Genomic DNA, 6000 nt, shown 5'->3' on the forward strand with positions numbered 1-6000 from the left:
ATCGAGTCGGTCCTAGCACTAGCATTGTGCCGACCATAACCCTCGGGTGTCACTAACAACCTTGACATAGTCGGATCAGTCCTAACCCTGCGGGTCGACTTTTCCCTCCAACGAATGCCCGAGTTACCCGAAGGCATGCTGTACCCGAAGGTATATACTGTACCCGAAGGTATATAGATATACTATACCCGAAGGTATATACTGTACCCGAAGGTATATAGATATACTGTACCCGAAGGTATATACTGTACCCGAAGGTATATAGATATACTGTACCCGAAGGTATATGTCGATTCGGCGACAAAAGACAATTATTTATGAAAGGAGTGCGATCACCCTTGATGACTTCTTGAGTCATCTGACTCATCAAATCTCGATGGTCAAAAACTGCTCCGACCCAAACTCAAAACAACCCAAGAGTTAGTGTCGGTCAATACAACACAACTCCACCAACAAGATTACACGAGGGTCTAGTGTCGGTCAATACAACACAGCCCAAACAACAAGAGTACTAGGTGTCGGTCAATACAACACGGCTCCACAACACTCCCCAAGAGTACTAACGTACTCGGTGACTTTCAATCATCACCATAGCTCACCTTAGTGGCTTTCCCAATTCCGATAACTCTCCAAACCCACAACAAAGGTCGACTTTTCCCCGCCTTTCGTAAATATTTTTCCCCTTCAGTTCTCCTATGCTTAAACGTTAATAAAAATGATTTCAATTCAAATTAGTCAAATTATGAGTTTATTTCTCAAAGTCTAAGTTTCCCAAGTCTTTATTTTTCGAAAGCTCTATCATTCTAAGTTTCCAAAAATCAACCACCCAAAATACATTTCCCGGGGAAAGTCTAGGAATTCCAACGAATCCCAACAAATGGCTAAGTCTCAAACCCCACATTCGGACTTGCCTAGGGTTGTTCATCCAACCCGAAATGTCAAAGATCACCAGGTCAATGAACCTCCACTCCGAAGTTGCGTCAAAACGCTCAATTCAACACATCATCAATATCATAAGTTATGAAAACAATCATAACAATAAATCATCATCATAAACAACATCAGATAAAGCATAAGTCGAATTTATCGACGCCTATCATGCAATCATAGCTAAATATAGCAAGTTGCCCTAACCTCGAGCTGTTCCAGCTTCGCAAACAAAGTTCTCCTCAAACAATTGCTCTGAGTATTCCAAAGTTCCTTCAACTGAACCTCGGAGGAAAACAAAGCAGAAACCAAACAAAATCGATTAGTTCGATCGCAAAACAATACATAAACGATAGACAAAGCATTAAAGCTTCAGAATACGACAATCGGGTACGAAATGACAAGTTTTCGAAAACGAAAAACTCCCCCCCCCCCCTTAGGAAATAGCCCACGGCCATAAGGAGAAAAGGTCTTCGGCTCTTTTTCTTCGATCAAATCAATTCACAAGGTAGTTTTAGGGTAAAACTAAGGCAAAGAAACTGTCAGAACAATTTTCGGACAATCGGGCCGAAATACAACTATCCAGGGGCATTTTGGTCCAAAATAAAGGCTCAAAACTTCAAAGTTATCAGTTCTGAAAACAAATTTGACAGCAATGATCCTCATGACATCCGTGACAACAAATCCTAAAGGCACGAAGTCAGATTAAGTCTTTTCGACAATAAAGTTTCGAAATGTGAGACAAAAAGGGTTTTGAAACAGTTTTTCAGATCCTGGACAACTGGATCACAATCAGCGTTTACTGACAGAGGTTTTAGACTCAGGGGAACGTAAGGAACATAACCCAACCAAGAAATCGAAGAAATCGAACCATTTTAGAAAAAGCTCAAAACTGTGAGCACAGAAACGACTTTAGAAACGCAACAGAAACAACAATCAGAGGTAGGAATCGTGTTAGTTACCTCGATACCTAGAAGTAGGGACGAACTGCGCGAAGATTGGTCAAGTTTTCGCGAAAATCTCCTCCCCCCTTGCTCTCCACGAAATTCAGCCACAATAGGAAGAAAATGAAGGAATTTTTGCTTTTTGAGCTATTTATAGGCAGGCGAAATCGCGGGAAAATGAAAATTTCGCGATTCCGATTTTTGCAGCACGATCACCGTGGAATTCTAAAAGAGATTCTGGCGTCAGAATTCCAGAACTCAAAACAAATATCTAAGATTTAGGAAAAACGATATCCAAAACGCCAAAAGCGGTGTAAGTTAGTCTGTCCCGAAAAACTACTTTTTGCTGTGATGCTCAGACGACAAAACTTCCAACAGAAGAAAGATTGGAAATGTCGAAACAAGTCTGACATCGCAGACGGAATCTTCGTTAGAAGTCCCGAATAGAAAAAGTCTTCATCCTTCGCTCAAAACTAAGGTTTCGAAGCAAAGAAATTAGCGTCGGCGGACATCCGAAAAGTAAATACTATCGTGCGTACAGTCCAGAGTTCCGAAATGAAATGCTGGTCGAAGGAAAAATAAAGAGAATCTTTAAATTTTCCAAGAATTCGAAATATCGCCTAAACATTGCTTTAAAAGCGAAATTAGCCTATTCTGGACATGCTCGCCATAAGGCAGGTGTGCAGACGACTCGCACTAGCTCCGAAAGAAACAACGCCACATTCCTCAAGCAATTCCTGAACTTTCTTCTTCATTAATCTTTCTCAAATATCAAACTCCTGTCACACTTACACTGATTCCACGCGTGAGTCGGAAATTAACTTGTTCCGAAAATCCGGGTCTTACAATACTCCCCTCCAAAAAGAAAGTTTCGTCCTCGAAACTCAGAGTTCTGAGAAAATTCCGGAATACAGTTCCTTGATCTGGTCATCCAATTCCCATGTAGCATTGCCCGTGTCATTGTTCCTCATAACCTTTACTTAAGCAAGCTGTTTTCCCCTTAACTGTTTCACTCTTCTATCCCCACTGCTAACTGTCGGTGTCTCAAAAGACAAACCATCATTCAACTTCATGTCGTCTGGCTTGATCACTTGCGTTGGATCTCTGCTTGAAATGATACCGGTTGGCACTCCGTGCAGTCGCTCAATCTTAGCCACTTGTTTTTTTTTTTACTGTCGGTCATCCGAAATCCTTCTTAAACTCGGTGCCTCTCTGTCATCTCAAAGTAGATACTCAACTTGTCCTCGTGATCTTCATCTACAGTCCAAAACTCCACTTGTTCGTTCGATAACTCCTAGACGAATCCTCCCCCTTGGAAACCGCTAGTCCATTAAAACACCTCTAACTTCGTAACTATCTTTACACACACCAAGAAATCACACTTCTACTTAGTCACTATTCGAATTAAAGCTCGACTTATGTCCTTATTTCTTGTCCTTCACTAATCTTATCCCCTTCAACATCAATTTATCAACAACTTATAAGATAATCCTCCTCTTAATACCTAACAATCCATTATTATCGTCTTCTTCCTCAAAACTTCCCTCACTCAAACCTATTTACACTTACTGAAATCCCTAACACTTCGCACAAATCGAGACTTATCCTCTAGAAGATTAAATCATAACTATACCTCAAGGGACTTAACTAGCCATTTTATCATCCGATCCTTCAACATTCTGAGATTTAACTGTTATCGTAGCCGCTAACACCACTAAATCTCTTATGTGTACATGAATCTCAGCTCACTAGGTCAACCTTAGCCCTAGGATTCTCATTCAACTTTAGTAAAATTCACTTGTTACCCGTAATATGCATCATCAAAATCCATAACAAAGTCCCATTGACTCTTATACTCTACGAAACTCGTCAAAATATAACAACCTCAGGTATTCATCTTAATACTAACACCTTCCTTTTTGTGACTCAATCACCATCTCGTCAATCAACTTCTTAATCTCTCAATCAAATTCTGACAACCTTCGAGTCTTACACACCTTAGACAGACATTCATAGATTTAAAACCTAAACCTTCACCAAGTTTGGTCCTCTAGTGACCTTTAATCCTTCAATACTTCTTAAATGAATATCCGTTTCTTAAAAACTATAACTCCTTCACTTACCCAAACGACCTGACCAGTGGCGTCATGCTTTCACATTCACAACTTATTATGCTAACATCATTCAAATCTTGTCACATGGTCATTATGTCCGCAACCTCATAATCAACATCAATCGATCACCAACCTTAACACTCCACACAACCCAGAATTCCTTTACTTCAAGATCTCTCTTATATTATACCTCAATGGTCTTAACCCGAAGCTCACCTTCAGGTCTTCAATCTTCTAAGATTCAACTCCTATTGTCACACCTACAACCATAAGATCTCCTATTCGTACGCGATTCTCGACTCTCAAGATTCAATCTTAACCCTAAGATTTCAATCCAACTTAGTAAATCTCACTTAGTAATCTTAGCATATTTCTTTGGAATCCATATCAACAACCTCAAGTATTCAACTTATGCTAAAACCTTCTTTCTCCAACTTAATCATTAATTCAACATTTTTCAAGCGAAAATTCATCTTTTAAGACTATAATGTCTCCACATATTAATCCAACGCTTAGCAAAACTTATTCCTCGAACTCGACTATAACAATCTAGTTCAGAGTTAATTCTTCTCAATCTTGCTACCATCAAGCTATCATCTAAAACCTGATTACATTCAACTTATTTAGTCTCTAACAATTCCACTCAGTAATCACATAACCTATGACTTCATAACTTCCGAGAAACTACTTAATACTTTTCCGGCATTAAACCTCTTGACTTAGTCTACCTCTACTTGGAGTAATCACACGAACTAACCAATCAATGTCTATACGACACTCATCGAATTCCAAAGATTTAAATCTTAATCTTTCACAATCAAGTGCTTAACACGAACTTTCCTCCCAAATCCGACCAATCCTCAATCAATTCAAATTCATCTTACACATCCTTCTATCAAAGTCCATAACCAGCTGTGATTCCGAATATCACCCCCTCAATATTAGGTTGATCAGGCCTAATACATCGAAGGTGGAAATTTAGAAAAACCCACTTGAACAGTCAATGAGTTCCTATCCTCCAGTAGTCACAAATATCCTGATACTAAATCCTTTAAGGATCCCGCTACGGAACTACACACCCTCAACATAACACGTATACTACCCATACGGAATCTCCCTAAGATTCGTTCTTCAACTACTAGCTTCCTCATAAACGCATCGGTGGAAGACTACTTTCTAGACTTAGTGTGCTATTCCCAACCTCGTGTAACTTCTATAGTTAAATCACGAGCAACCTCGAATAAGGTCCTACATCGTTCCCACGTTCTTCCTCGTTCAACTCCTCAGCTCTTGCCCTCCTTGGCATGAATCCTTTCCTCTGGAGCAAGTTGTTTTCCTTTCCCAACATTCCCTGATGATTCGCCCCTGAGTGCCTTGCAATCTTGGGAGAAATGTCCCGGTTGGTTGCAATTGAAGCATAGACTTTCTTTGGTCTTGCAGTTCTGATAAGTGTCAAATCTACTTAATTTTCATATCATTCTTGGGCACTTATTAGGGTTAGAAATGTGAAATAACTATCAAATTTACCCTCAATTGTGATGATATGGTTTACTAGAGGTCCTTGTAGAATTTAAGTGTTAATTATCAAATTTTGATGTAGGAATGAATGTTGGGAATGAAGATTTGCTTCAAAGAGCCTTGAATCATAAGAAAGCATCAAAGAATAGTGCTTGGCTCAGAAGTTTGCTCAAGCCATCTTGCAACAGAAGGTATTGAATGCTTGGCTCAGAAGTTTGCTCAAGCCATCTAGCAACAGAAGGTTTTAAGTGTTTGGCTCTGAAGTTGGCTCAAGCGAATATTTGGTCGCTTGAGCGGTTGAAAGGCGGTTCCCAGTTCTTCCTTCACGTTAAAGAAAGAGTTCGCTTGAGCGAACTTTGGACCGCTTGAGCGAACAAAGCTGTTATAAAAAGAACCCACCATCGTATTTTACAGGGACAGCGGAAAAAATTAGGGAAAAAGACTACAGAACTCGTAGAACAAAGGTGAAGAAGATAGTTTGAACCTCTTTGATCATC

The sequence above is a fragment of the Lotus japonicus genome, chromosome 5 (assembly GCF_012489685.1).
Source record: "Lotus japonicus ecotype B-129 chromosome 5, LjGifu_v1.2".
Lineage (NCBI taxonomy): Eukaryota > Viridiplantae > Streptophyta > Magnoliopsida > Fabales > Fabaceae > Lotus > Lotus japonicus.